The 15,353-nt window shown below is 35.9% G+C and overlaps 1 protein-coding gene across 1 annotated transcript in view; it reads left to right on the top strand.

Moving 5' to 3' along the window:
- CACNA2D4 (calcium voltage-gated channel auxiliary subunit alpha2delta 4) overlaps positions 1–15,353 on the top strand; it is a 126,874-nt gene that overhangs the window by 17,570 nt on the left and 93,951 nt on the right. The gene's annotated exons all lie outside the window — the stretch shown is intronic.

Below are 15,353 nucleotides of genomic sequence, written 5' to 3'. Positions count from 1 at the left end.
GTTCCTTTTAGTGAGGGTGATTTTCTCTGGTGGCATATTTTAATTTATTGCTTTTTATTTTTTGTGTATTCATTGTATACTTTTGGATTTGCAGTTACCATGAGGCTTGCAAAAATATCTTATAACCCATTATTTTAAACTGATGACAACTTAATACTGATTGCATAAACAAACAAGCAAAAAGAAAACAATAAAAACTTTGCATTTTAACTTCGTCCCTCTGCTTTTTAACCGTTTGTGAACTATATCTTGAAAAGTTATAGTTATTATTTTTGATCAGCTCATCTTTTTGTTTTTCCACTCAAGATATTAATAGCTTACATACCACAATTGTAGTGTTACAATATTCTGTGTTTTTTTATGTATTTACTATTACCATTGAGCTTTGTACCTTCAGATGATTTCTTATTGCTCATTAATGTCCTTTTCTTTCAGATTGAAGAACTTCCTTTAGCATTTCTTATAGGACAGGTCTTGTGTTGATGAAATCCCTCAGCTTCTGTTTGTCTGGGAAAGTCTTTATTTCTCCTTCATATTTGAATGATTTTTTTGGATATGCTACTCTAGGGTAAAGTTTTTTTCCTTCAGAACTTTAAATATGTCATGCTACTCTCTCCTGGCCTGTAAGGTTTCCACTGAAAAGTCAGCTGTCAAACATATTGGAGCTCCATTTTCTGTTATCTGTTTGTTTTCTCCTTATGTTTTTAGTATCCTTTCTTTATCCTTGACCTTTGGGAGTTTGATTATTAAATGCCTTGAAGTAGTCAACTTTGGGTTAAATCTGCTTGGTGTTCTATCTGCTTGGTAACCTTCTTGTGCTTGATTAGTGGTGTATTTTTCTGGGTTTGGGAAGTTCTCCATTAGTATTCTTTTGAATAAACTTTCTACCCCAATCTCTCTCTCTCTCTCTCTCTCTCTCTCTCTCTCTCTCTCTCTCTCTACCTCCTCTTTTAGGCCAATAACTCTTAGATTTGCTTTTTTGAGGCTACCTTCTAAATCTTGTAGGCATGCTACTTTTTAAAAAATCTTTTTTTCTATTTGTCTCCACTGTGTATTTTCAAATAGCCTGTCTTCAAGCTCACTAATTCTTTCTTCTGCTTGATCAATTCTGCTATTAAGAGATTCTGATGCATTCTTCAGTTTGTCAGTCACATTTTTCTTTTTCTTTTTTTTCTTTTTTTTTTTTTTTGAGACAGTCTTGCTGTGTTGCCCAGGCTGGAGTGCAGTGGTGTGATCTCAGCTCACTGCAACCTCTGCCACCTGAGTTCAAGCTATTCTCCTGCCTTAGCCTCCCAAGTATCTTTTGAAAGATAGTTTTGCCAGATAGAGGATTCTTGGTTGATGAGCTTGTTTAAATTCTCTTTTAGCACTTTGAATATATCAGTTCATCAACTCTGTCTGGCCTGTAAAATTTCTGATGAGAGATCTACTGATTATTTTATTGATAGTCCCCTGTATATGATGATTCCCTTTTAAGTTGCAACTTTTAAGCTTGCCTCTTTATCTTTGCCTTTTGAACTTTTGATTGTAATGTGTCTCCTGTGTGTAGATCTCTTTGAGTTGATTTTACTTAGAGTTCATATTTGGATGTTTATATTCATGTCCTTCATCAAATTTGGGGAGTTTTCAGCCATTATTTCTTCAAATACTCTCTCATTATTTCTTCAAAATTTTTGTTACTCTTCTCCTTCTGAGACTCTCACAATGCATATGTTGGTCAACTTGATGGTTTCCTATAGTTTTCTTAGACTCCATTCACTTTTCTTTAAGCTTTTTCCTTTCTGTCCCTTAAACTCAATAATTTCCATTGTCCTATCTTCAATTTCACTGAATCTCTCTTCTACCTTCTCAAATATGCCTTTGAATCCCTCTGGTGGATTTTAAAGTTTCAGTTACTATATTTTCAGCTCCAGAATAATTTTAAATTTACTTTTAGATTTCTCATCTCTTTACTGATATTTTCATTTCATTCATATATTGTTTCTTGACTTTTTCCACATCTTTCTTTAGTTCTTTGTATGTCTCGAAGACAGTTGTTGTAAAGTCTTTGCTTGGTAGATCTACCATCAGATATTTTTCAGAGATAGTTTCTGTTGGTTTGTTTTTTCCCTCTAAATGGGTCACACTTTCCTTTTTGTATGCCTTGCAATTTTTGTTAAAAAGTGGACATTTCAATTTACATTTGAACTGAACATTCATATGGTAGCTCTGGAAATCATATTCTCCTTCTTCTCTAGAGTTTCCTGTTTTTGTTATTTTTAAAAAATTGTTGTAGGCTGCCTCTGTGCTGAGGCTCAGCCTGAGGTGTAAACTTAAGGTCTTGTCAGGTCTTTTCTAAGTCTTATTCTGGGTACTCATGATCACTTTCTAATTTCCTATGCAGTTGTTTTTGAATGTTTTAGTTTTTAATGTCTGGCTCACAAAAGCAGAAAATAAGAAAATGAAGGGGGAAAATGATCACTGGATCTTTATCCTGAAAATAACCTCAATATAGGAAGAGAGGTTTGCAGTAATGGGAGGAAGTACAACAATGCACAGACACTTCTTTATTTGCACTTTTGTGATCACAAGCAACAATCAGCAGTCAGAGCACAGAACCTCAATATTTGGAGGACAGGATTCTTTTTGTTCACCCTGGCTCCTACAAGCTGTGTAAACTGTTCCAAGAACACATGCACACCTGCCCGGCACGGGGCTGGGGCATGAGTAGCTGCTACTGTGCTAAAAGCTAAAATAAACCGAAATTAACTGCAATGTACCATCCAAGACCTCCCCTGGAAGCTGCAAATCTTTAATAGACTGCAGAGTTCCAAAACAGTTACAGCAGACAGATTCTACCAGCGCAGTTGTTGTCCAGATGGGGATATAGATTCCTGGTGCTTCTACTCCACCATCTTCCCAGAATCCACTCTCTGCTTTGTTTTTGTTGTTTGTTGTTGTTGTTGTTGTTGAAATTTATAAAACTGGTTTAGTATATAGGCTTTTAGAGCTTGCTTTTCCATTGAGCATTGCGCTCAATGGGTTGTCACATATTCTTTGGGGCAAATATATCACAATTTATCCATCCTTTTGATACTATCTGGGTTTTTTCCAGTTTTTGGTTTTTTCTTTTTTTTTTTACTTTTGTGAACAGTGTTACTATGAAAATTCTTACACATGTCTCCTGAGACTTATTACAAAAGTGTCTCTTGGGTATATACCTAGGAATGGAATTGCTAGGCCCTAAGATATATGGGCATTCAACTTTGAAAAGAAAATTCCAAATTTTTTTCCAAAATACTCACACCAATTATATTCCCACAAGCAATGAATAAGAGATCCCATTGATGAACAATTTATCTAGCTCTGAATGTTGTTAAACTTAGAAGTTTTTTGTTGGCCAGGTGCAGTTACTCACACCTGTAATCCCAGCACTTTGGGAGGCCAAGTCAGGGGGATCGCTTGAGCCCAGGAATTCAAGATCAGCCTGGGCAACATAGTGAGACGTCATCCCCACCAAAAAAATTTTTTTAAATGAAAGTCAGCCAGTCATGGTGGCGTGCACCTGTGGTGCTATTCAGGAGACTGAGGTGGGAGGATGACTTGAGCCCAGGAGTCTGAGGCTGCAGTGAGTTGTGATCATATCACTACACTCCAGCCTGAGTGACAGACCAAGACCCTGTCTCAAAAAAATAATTTTTTGCTAATAATTTTTTAGTATAAAATAGTATTTCATAGTGGTCTAGCATTGCATTTCCCTGATCAGTCATGAAGTTGAGCATTTCTTTATATGTTATTAGCTGTATGTATATCCTCTTTTGTGAAATGCATATTGTCTTCTGCCTACTTAACTATTGAATTTTCTAATGTTAACCAATCATTGTATCCCTATGAGAAACCTAACTTGATTATAGTAAATGATCCTTTTATGCATTGCCAGATTTGGTTTATTAATATTTTGTTTAGGATTTTTGCTTCTATATAAGTGAAATAGTCCCATAATTTGTCATTCCTTTACTATCCTTGTTAGGTTTTCAAAATTATACTAGCTTCATAGAATATATTTGGGAGTAGTCCCTCTTTTTCTGGTTTTTGGAAATATTTGAATAAGATTAGAATGATCTTTTCCTCAAATGCTTGATAAATTTCATCTATAAAACATGTAGGCCTGATGTTTTCTTATGGGAAGATAAAATTACCGCTTTGATTTATTGATCACTTGTAATGCTAATGTGGCTTTCTATTTCTTAAAATATGAAGTAGTTTTATTTAGAATCCATCCATTTTATCTGACTTTTCAAATTTATTTGTATGAATCTATTATTCTCTTATTATCACATTTTAAGTCTCTGCTGTATCTGTAGTTGTGTCCCCTTTTAATTTACAGTATTATGCATTTTTTTCTTTTCAATTCCCCGTAGATTTCTCTACTTTGTTAGTCTTGTCAGGAATCATCTTTTGTCTTTGTTGACTGCTCTTAACTATTTCTCTATTTTCTGTTTCATCTATTTTAGCTCTTTCTTATGTTCTCTTTTCCCTTTCTTTGAGTTTATTTTGTTCCTCCTCCTAACTTCTTTTTTTTTTTTTTTTTTTTTTTTGAGACAGAGTCTGGCTCTGTGGCCCAGGCTGGAGTACAGTGGCTGGATCTCAGCTCACTGCAAGCTCCGCCTCCCGGGTTCACGCCATTCTCCTGCCTCAGCCTCCCGAGTAGCTGGGACTACAGGTGCCCACCCCCTCGCCCAGCTAGTTTTTTGTATTTTTTGGTAGAGACGGGATTTCACCGTGTTAGCCAGGATGGTCTCGATCTCCTGACCGCGTGATCCGCCCGTCTCAGCCTCCCAAAGTGCTGAGATTACAGGCTTGAGCCACCGCGCCCGGCCCTAACTTCTTAAATGAGACACTTAGCTTTAAGTTTCAGCCTCCCTGTATTTCTAAAATAAATGTTAATTCTACACTATGCCACTAGAAGCTCTGTTTTTGCTGCATCTCACAGGTTTTTATTGGTAGTGAGTTCTTTTAAATTTTATTTTTATTTACGGCAAAAATATATATAATATCAAAATTTACTATCTTAACCATTTTAAGTGAACTTATTAAAAGTATCACTGATAATAAGTGCATTCTCATTGTTGTGCAACAATCACCACCATCCATCTCCAAAACTCTTTTTATCTTGCAAAACTTTATACTTATTAAATAGTAACTCTCCATTTTCTTCTCCCCCCAGCCTCTGGCACCCTCATTCTATGCCTATCTCTATGAATTTAACTATTCTATGTACATGATATAAGTGGAAACATACAGTATTTGTCATTTTGTGATGGGCTTACCTCACTTAGCATAATGCCCTTAAGGTCCATCCATGTTGTAGCATATGTCAGAATTTACCTTCTTTTTGAAGCTGAATAATATTTCATTTGTGTGTGTACATATATATGTACATGCACATACATATACACACACACACACGGGAATGTAAAATGATGAAGCCTCTATCACAAGGGTTCCAACTTTTCTAAATCCTTGCCAGCTTGTTATTTTCTGGAGTTTTTTTTTTGTTTAGTTTTTTATAGTTTTCCTGGTAGTAGCCATCCTAATGGGTGTGAGGTAGTATCTAACGGCAACTGTGATTTGCATGCCCCCAATGATTAATGACTTTGAACATCTTTTCATGTGCTTACTGGCCATTTGCTCATCTTTGAGAAATATCTGTTCAAGTTCTTGGCTCTTTTTAAAATCAGGTGTTGTTGTTGTTGAGTCATAGGAGTTCTTTATATATTCTGAATATTAACCTCTTGTCGGATTGATGGTTTACAAATATTTGCTCCCATTCTATGGGTTACCTTTTCACTCTGTTGACTGTAGCCTTTGATACATACAGGTTTTTAATTTTGATATCCAATCTATTTTTTCTTTTGTTGCCTGTAGTTTTGGTATAGAGGTAGTGTTTTAATTATCATTTGCTTCTAAATATTTTGAAATTTATCTGCGATTTCTTCAATATTTCAGTTATTTTAAAGTGTGTTTTTAAATTTACAAATATGGAAATGTAGATAAATATTTATATTTACCTTTTTATTCTAAATTTTTAGCTCAATTGCTTTGTGGTCTAAGAATTTGGCGCATATAAGGGAAATTAATTTAAATTTATTTTAACGGCCTAGTATGACATCAAGTTTTGTCAATATTCCATATGTGCTTGAGAAGAAAATGTGTACTCTCATTGTTGGATGAAAACTTCTATACATGCCATTAGATCAAGCTTGTTAATTGTATTGCTTAAATTTTCTATATCTTTGCTGATTTTATATTTGCTTGATCCTTATGATCTCCTACAATACTTTTTATTTTAATGTGTCTTTTGTCTGATAGTCATAGAGTGACACCAGCATGCTCATGGTTGATATTTACCTGATATATACTTTTTCCTTTATCCCTTTATTTTCAAACTTTCTGTCATTTCAGCCATATCTGTTGAAAATAGTTTATAGCTTTTATATTTTTATCCAAACTGGCAATCTCTTTTACTAGTTAGCAAGTTAAGCATATTTACATTTATTGTGAACATTGGTATATTTGAATATGCTATCATCTTATTTTTACTGATACACAATACCTGTACATATTGATGGGGAACATGTAATATTTTGTTATATGCATAGAATGTGTAATGATCAAGTCAGGGTATTTGGGGGTGTCCATCACCTGAAGTATTTATCATTTCTATGTGTTGGGAACATTTCAAGTCCTCTCTTCTAACTATTGTGAAATATACAATACATTGCTAACTATAGTCACCCTACTCTGCTATCAAATATTAGAGCTCATTCCTTCTATCTAATTGTATGTTTGTGCCCACTAACCTTCCTCTCTTTATTCCTCCTCCATCCACCCACCACGCACATTTCCCAGACTCTGGTATTTGTCATTCTACTCTCTACCCCCATAAGATCAACTTTTTTAGCTCCCACATGTGAATGAGAACACGTAGTGCTTGTCTTGAACTCCTGGCCTCAAGTGATCCTCCTGCTTCAGGCTTCCAAAGTGCTTGGATTACAGGCAAGAGCCACTACTCCCGGCCCAATGTTCATCCTTCTGTGCCTGGCTTGTTTCACTTAACATAACAACCCCCAGTTCATCCATGTTGCTGCAAATGGCATTTCATTTTTTATGGCCAAATATTCCATTGTGTGTATATACCACATCTCCTTTATTTATTCATGTTTTGATGGACACTTACGTTGACTTTGTATCTTTGCTATTGTGAATAGTGCTGTGATAAACATGCAAGTGCAGGTATACCTTTGATAAACAGATTATTTTCCCTTTGGATAAATTCTAGGTCATGGCATCACATGGTAGTTCTATTTTTAGTTTTTTGAGAAATCACCGTATTGTTTTCCATAGTGGCTGTACTAATTTACATTCCCACCAATGGCATATGAGTTTCTTTTTCTCTGCATCTTTGCTAGCATCTGTTGTGTGTGTGTGTGTGTGTTTGTGTGTGTGTGTGTTTAATAGCTATTCTAACTGGGATGAGATGATATATCTTTGTAGTATTGATTTGCATTTCCCTGATGCTTCGTGATATTGAGCATTTTTTCATATATCTATTGGTCATTTGTATGTTTTCTTTTGAGAAATGTCTATTCATGCCCTTTGCCCACATTTCAATGGGATTATTTGTTTTGTTTTGTTTTTACTGTTGAGATGTTTGAGTTTCTTAGATAGTCTGGATATTAGTCCCTTGTCAGATGAATAGTTTGTAAATATTTTCAAATATTTCAAATAATTATCCTCATTCAACAGGTTGTCTCTTCATTGTAAATTGTTTCCTTTGCTGTGCAGAAGCTTTTTAGCTTAATAGAGTTCCATTTGTTTATTTTGTTTTTTGTTGCCTGTGCTTTTGAGGTCTTATCCATAAAATTTCTGTAGAGACCAATGTTCTTAAGTATTTCCCCTACGTTTTCTTCTAGTAGCTTTATAGCTTGGGGATTTGCATTTAAGTTTTTAATCCATTTTGAGTTGATTTTTATAAATCATGAGAGGTAGGGATCCAGTTTTATTCTTCTGCATATGGAAATCCAGTTTTCCCAGCACCATTTATTGAACAGATTGTTCTTTTCTTACTGTATGTTCTTGGTGCCTTTGTTGAAAATTAGCTGGCTTGAGGTCAGGCATGGTGGCTCACACTTGCAATCTCATCACTTTAGGAGATCAAGGTGGGAGGATCATGTGAGGCCATGAGTTTGAGGCCAGCCTGGGCAACATAGTGAGACCCTTATCTCTACAAAAAATTTAAAAATGTAGCCAGGTGTGGTGGCGCACGGCTATCGTCCTAGCTATTTGGAAGGCTGAGGTGGGAGGGTTGCTTGAGCCCAGAAGTTCAAGACTGCAGTGAGTCTTGCACACCATTGCACTCCAGCCTGGGTGGCAGAGCAAGACCCTACCACTAAAAACTAATTAAGTAATTAATTTTTAAAAAGAAAATTAGCTGACTGTAAATTTATGGGTTTATTTCTGGGTCCTCTATTCTGTTTCATTGGTCTTTATGTCTGTTTTTATACCAATATCATGCTGTTTGGGTTACTATAGCTTTGAAACATACTTTGAAAGTCAGGCAGTGTGATGCCTCCAGCTTTGTTTTTTGTTTTTGTTTATGTTTTTGTTTTTACTCAGGATTGCTTTAGCTATTCTGGCTTTTTTTTTTTTTTTTCAGTTTCATATGAATTTTGTGATTTTTTTTTTCTACTCTTGTGAAAAAATGGCATTGGTATTTTGATAACAATTGCATTAAATCTGTAGATTGCTTTGGGCAGTATGGTCATTTTAATGATATTAATTATCCCAGTCCATAAACATAAAATATTTTAATTTGTATCCTTTTCAATTTTTTTCATCAGTTTTGTAGCTTTCCTTATGCAGGTCTTTCACCTTCTTGGTTAAATTTATTTCTGGGTACTTTTTTGTTAGTTACTGTAAATGAGATTGCCTTCTTGTTTTCTTTCTCAGCTAGTTCATTATTGGTATATAGAAACACTACTGATTTTTGTATGTTGATTTTATATCCTGTAACTGTACCGAATGTATTTATCAGATCTAAGAGTTTTTTTGGTGGAGTCTTTAGGTTTTCCTAGATACAAGATTATGTCATCTGCAAAGAAGAATAGTTTGACTTCCTCTTTTCCAATTTGGATGCTTTTTATTTCTTTCTTTTGCCTGATTGCTCTGGCTAGGACTTCCAATGTTATGTTGAATAGGAGTGGTGAAAGTGGGCATCTTTGTTTTGTTCCAGCTCTTAAAGTAAAGGCTTTCAGCTTTTCCCCATTCAGTATGATGTTACCTGTGGGTTTGTCATATAAGGCCTTTATTATGTTGAGGTATTTTCCTTCTGTGCCTAGTTTGCTGCGAGTTTCTAATCATGAAGCAATGCTGAATTTTATCAAATGATTTTTCTTCATCTATGAAGATGATTATATGGTTATTGTCTATCATTCTTTTGATGTGATATATTACTTTTATTGATTTGCGTATGTTGAACCATCCTTGCATCCCTGGTATAAATACCACTTGATCATGGCATATTATATTTTTGATTTGGCTATTTGGCTTCCTAGTATTTTATTGAGGATTTTTTTGCATCTATGGTCATCAGAGATACTGGCCTGTAGTTTTCTTTTGTTGTTGTTATGTCTTTACCTGGTTTTGATACTAGAGTAATGCTGGCCTTACAGCATGAGTTAGGGAGAATTCCATCCTCTTCAATATTTTGGAATAACTTGAGGATAATTGGTTTTAGTTCTTTGATAGTTTGGTACACTTTGGCAGTGAGTCTATCGGGTCCTAGATTTTCCTTTGTTGGAAGGCTTTTTATTACTGGTTCAATTTTATCATGTGTTATTGGTCTGTTCAGGTTTTCTATGTATTCCAATTCAATCTTGGTAGCTTGTATGTGTCCAGGAATTTATCCATTTCCTCTAGGTTTTACAGTTTGTCTTAGTGTATAGTTGCTTATAATTGGTCTCTAGTTCTGTGGTATTCATTATAATGTATCCTCTTTCCATTTCTGATTTTTGTTCATTTGGGTCCTCTCTCTTTGTTCTTGGTTAGTCTAGCTAGCAGTTTATTGATTTTATCTTTTTTAAAAATCAACTTTTCATTTTGTTGACCCTTTGTAATTTTTTAGTCTCTATTTTGTTTGTTTCTGTTCTGTTATTTATTATTTTTTTCCATTCACTAATTTTAGGTTTGGTTTGTTCTTGCTTTTGTATTTCCTTGAGGTGCATTATTACATTATTAGAAATCTTTCTACCTTTTGATGTAAGCACTTACTGCTACAAACTGTCCTCTTTATACTGCTTTTACTATATCCCATAAGTTTTGGTATATTGTTTTTCAATTTTCATTTGTTTCAAGTAATTTTTTAATTTCCTCCCTAATTTCTTCCTTGACCCATTGGTCATTCAAGGGCATGTTGCTTAATTTTCATGTATTTGAATGGTTTCTAAAATTTCTCTTGTTATTGATTTCTAGTTTTATTCTGTTATAGTCTGAGAAGATACTGAAAATGATTTCAATTATTATTTTATTTTTGAGATGAAGTTTTGCTCTGTCACCCAGGCAGAGTGCGGTGGTGTGATCTCTGCACTGCATCCTCCGCCTCCTGCGTTTAAGTAATTCTCTGCCTCAGCCTCCCAAGTAGCTGGGATTACAGGCACCCACAACCACGCCCAGCTAATTTTTTTTTTTATTTTTAGTAGACACGGGGTTTCACCATCTTGGTCAGGCTGATCTTGAGCTCCTGACCTCGTGATCCACCTACCTCAGCCTCCCAAAGTGCCGGGATTAATTTACTGAGGCTTGTTTTGTGTCCTAATATACAATCTGTCCTAGAGAATGTTTCATGTGCTGGTTAGAATAATGTGCATTTTGTGGCTGTCAGATAAAATGTTCTATAAATGCCTAAGTCCATTAAGTCAAATGTGCAGTTTAAATCCAATTTTTTTGGTTAATTTTCTGTCTAAATTATCTACATAATGCTGAGAGTGGGGTGTTGATGTTCCAACTATTATTGTATTGGAGTCTGTCTCTCCCTTTAGATCTAATAATATTTGCCACATATATCTGGGTGTTCCAGTGTTGGGTGCATATAGGTTTAGAATTGCTATATACTCTTGCTAACTTGATCCCTTTGTCATTGTATAATGACCTTCTTTATCTATTTTTTCTCTATCTGTTTTTGACTTAAAGTTTGTTTTATCTGATATAAGTATAGCTACTCCTGTTTGCTTTTGATTTCTCTTTGCGTGGAATATCTTTTTTCTTCCATTTCATTCTGTATATGTCTTTACAGGTGAGATGAGTTTCTTGTAGGCAGCATATAGTCGGTTCATAGTTTTTTAAACCATTCAGCCAGTCTATACTTTTTAAATGGAAAGTTTAATCTGTTTACATTCAAGGTTATTATCAATATGTTACAGCTATTCCTGTCATTGTATTAATTGATTTCTGGCTATTTTGTATATCCTCTGTTTCTTTCTTTTTCTCTTATTGTTTATCATTGTGGTTTGGTAGTTTTCTGTAGAGGTAATATTTGAGTCCTTTCTCTTCCTTATTTGTGTTTGCTCTGCCAGTGAATTTTATATTTTCATGTGTTTTCATGATGGTAGATATTGTCCTTTCTTTTTCAGGACAACTCAAGAATTTCTTGTAGAGCAGGTCTAGTGGTGATGAATTTCCTCAGCTTTTGTTTATCTTGGAAATACTGTATTTCTCCTTTTTTTATGAGGGACAACTTTGCTGGTTATAGTATCCTTGACTAATAGTTTTTTTCCTTTTCCAAGAAATTTGAATATATCGTCTCATTCTCTCCTGATCTGTAAGGTTTCTGCTGAGAAATCCACTGCTAGTCTCATGGACGTTGTCTTGTAAGTAACTAGACAATTTTCCCTTGATGTTTTTAGAATTCTTTCTTTGTCCTTAACTTTTTACAGTTTGACTGCAAGGTACTGTGAAGAAGACCTTTTTGAATTTTATCTGTTTGGGGATCTATGAGCTTCTGGTATCCTGATGTCGTAATCTCTTGCTAGACTTGGAAAGTTTCCAGCTAGTATTTTGTTAAATAGGCTTTCTATCCTTTTGTTTCTTTTGCCTTATGGGACACCAAAAATGTGAACATTTGGCCACTTAATGATGTCCTATATGTCACATAGGCTTTGTTTATTCTTTTTTTAAAGAAAATTTTTGTCTGAGTTATTTCAAAAGACCTGTCTTCAAGTTCCGAAATTCTTTCTTCCGCTTGAGTTAGTCTATTGTTAACATTTACAAATGTATTTTGTATTTCATTCAATGAATTCTTCAGCTTCAGAATTTCTGTTTGGTTCTTTGTAAGTATATCTATCTTCTTAGCAAATTTCTCATTCATATCCTGAGTTTTTTATGTCTTTGCATTGCTTTTCTGTATTCTCTTCTGCTGCTTAGCGCTCTGGGAGCATATGAGATCCAGTGTGAGCTCCCTCTCTGGAGCAGTGCCCTCACCCAGGCGCCAAGCAGCTCCCTATGTTAGTCATAAGGCCTGCAAGAGTCTAGAGGCTCTCCTGTGGCTAGGATTGCAGGAATCCATGGTGGGAATGAGGACTTCTGGGGGTCTCTCACTTATCCTTTCATTGCACTGAGGAGCCTGGAGAGGCTCCCAGCCAATCCTGACCAAGCAGGGTGACTTGCTTCCGTCTTCTTCCTTGCTTTAGGTGTTTCCTGTCACTCTCTGTTGAATTCCAGTGTTCTCTCTTGGATGATCTATTCAAAGTGTGATTCTCTACCTGCTATTTTTGTCCTTCTTTGTAGAGGAGGAAAGCACCAGATGCCTCTAGTCAGCTATCTTGAAGCCTATTATCTTATTTTTAAAATTTTTTACTTGTCCTGGTGTTTTTGTATTTGCTTTTTCTTCTTTTTTCCTATTTAAGTACTTAACATTTAAATAATAAATGTCCCTAATATAACTTTTTTCTATCTAGCAGTTTAGAACTTGTCCCCTTCTTTTTATTCTTTCAGTCATTACCCCTGAAATCTTATCAGGCATATTTAATACAATAACATTTTAAAATTAAGCTGGGAACCTGGTTTGCACCTATAGTTCCAGTTACTTGGGAGGCTGAGGCGGGAGGTTCCCTTGCCTAGGAACTCAGGACCATCCTGGGCAATATAGCAGGATCCCATCTCTAAAAATAAAAAAATTAAAATTAAATAATATTTTTACTCTCCTCTCAGTCAGCAAAGGCCTTTAGAACTTTTGTGCTTCCATCTCTTTCTTCTAGACTTCCATTCTATTGTCAATATTTCAAATTTTTCATCCCCATAAATCAGACACACGAGTACTGTTATTTGATATAAACAACGTTTACTTGGAATTAATGACTTATTTACCATTTTATTTCTTCACCATTCCCTCACGCATGTCAGGATGTTTTTCCCAGATCATTCTCCTTCTTCTTAAAGTAAATCCTCCAGAAGTTCCTTTACAGTGGGGCCTTCAGTACAGACTGCTTCAGATTGTGTTTATCTACAAATGTTTCCTTTTATCCTCATTCTTGAATGATAGTTTTGCTGACAATGCAATTCTAAATTAATAATTCTATTCGCTCAACATCTTAAAACTGTTTATGCACTGTCTTCTGGCTTTCTTTGATGTTGGGAAAATCTATCAGTTTAACTGCTCTTCCTTTGTAGGTGTTGTGGGCTTTCTGGCTACCTTTGTGGTGTTTGTTTATTTATTTATTTATTTGCCTTTGAAGTTCTGCAGTTCCACTACTGTATGTCTATATGTGGCTATCTTTTTATTCATCCTGTTTGGGATACACTGTGCTTCCTGGATCTGTAGAATTGCATTTTTAATCAGTTCTAGAATATTTGCCAATATCATCTCTTTAACCATCACCTTTCCTCCATGCTCTCCCTTTTCTCTTTCTGTGACTCCAATCAGATGTGTATTAAACCTTCTCATTCCAGCCTCAGTAGAACTCTAGATACATCCACAAATGTAGGCATTTTCTTTTTACCCGTGAATAAAGCATTATCCATTTAAGTTATTTGTTTCAACCTATACATTTTTTCATCTCTGAAAGCTTCATATTTGCAAAGCTGTTTCTTCATTCCTGGTCATTTCTTGCATGTTCTTTGTATTGTGTGTTGTTCTCATACCTACCTAGTTTGTGTTTGGTACTTGGCCATTCCAACATCTGTAATTCTTGAGAAGCTATATCCAGCTCTTAAGGTAGCTCTTGAGTCTGCTGCTTCCCACGAATAGGGGTCTGCTCTGTATGTATTTGGCAATCTTTGCTTGTGAGGCCATGCTGCTTGTCATCTTTGGAGTCCAGTGAGTCTGAGTCGGGAATCCACAAGAAAATTTGCTTCTGTTTCCACTTGGACTTGAGGGTACCCTTATCCAGGACCTCCAAAGTCCTCTTTGAAGGTTTTGGTTAAGAGTCAGTAATCTCAGACTCAGCTTCTCCTCCTCATCACTGTTCTAAGGATCCAATTCCCCACTACTATGTGACTATAAGAATGCGGCTTCAGGAAAGCCCCACCTCCCATGACGGGCTGCAAGACTAGGTCAGACCAGTGGTACTCAAGCTCCCATCACACCACACTCCCATGGCTCTGCTTCCCACCTTCAAGGCTTTGGGTGCTAGCTGACCTCACACTTACGCCTCACCCCTGGGGCTGTGTTCTCATTGGTTTGGTTTTGAAGAGCATGGTCTCTGAAAACCTCTTCTGCCTTTGAAAGGCCAGCAATGCCTCAAAGGGTGTATGTCATCTGAAGTCTAACCACTGCGGAGTAGGAAGGACCTTTGGAGCTTCTAGACATTCATGATATTGCTACAGTCATTTTTTCTATCCCAGTCACAACACATTGCAATTCTACCTGTTATTTTTACTCTTCTTACTTTAAACCCACTATTGCCAATCATAAAGTCTTTTCAATTCGAGATTCTATTGTGGATCATGTCAGTGTTTTCTGTGCATCTATACAGATTTTTTTATTAGGTGAATAGGATAAAAATCTACACCAGCATTCTGCTACTGGGTCAACGCAAGATCTTTCATATCCACTCATTTGTCCTTTCATTCAGGTAACAGACGTTTATTAAGCACATACTCTGCTGTGTTCTAGGAATCCCTGACCTCAAAGAGCCTGCAGTCATAGAACCAAATCATTTTTCCCATCCCAGCCAACAGGAAGGATCTTGAGTGCTAATGAGCTTAACACCTAGAGGCAAGTGGGTTAGAAGTCAGAGCAGTTGTTGTGGACAACATTTTGTCCACAATTTGCTGGATGGTAATGGATGTTAAAAGTCACACTTCTCCAAAGCGTCCCC

The sequence above is a fragment of the Piliocolobus tephrosceles genome, chromosome 10 (genome assembly GCF_002776525.5).
Source record: "Piliocolobus tephrosceles isolate RC106 chromosome 10, ASM277652v3, whole genome shotgun sequence".
Classification (NCBI taxonomy): Eukaryota; Metazoa; Chordata; class Mammalia; order Primates; family Cercopithecidae; genus Piliocolobus; species Piliocolobus tephrosceles.
Note: the sequence above shows the minus strand (reverse complement) of the source record. Positions and strands in the feature narration are given on the sequence as shown.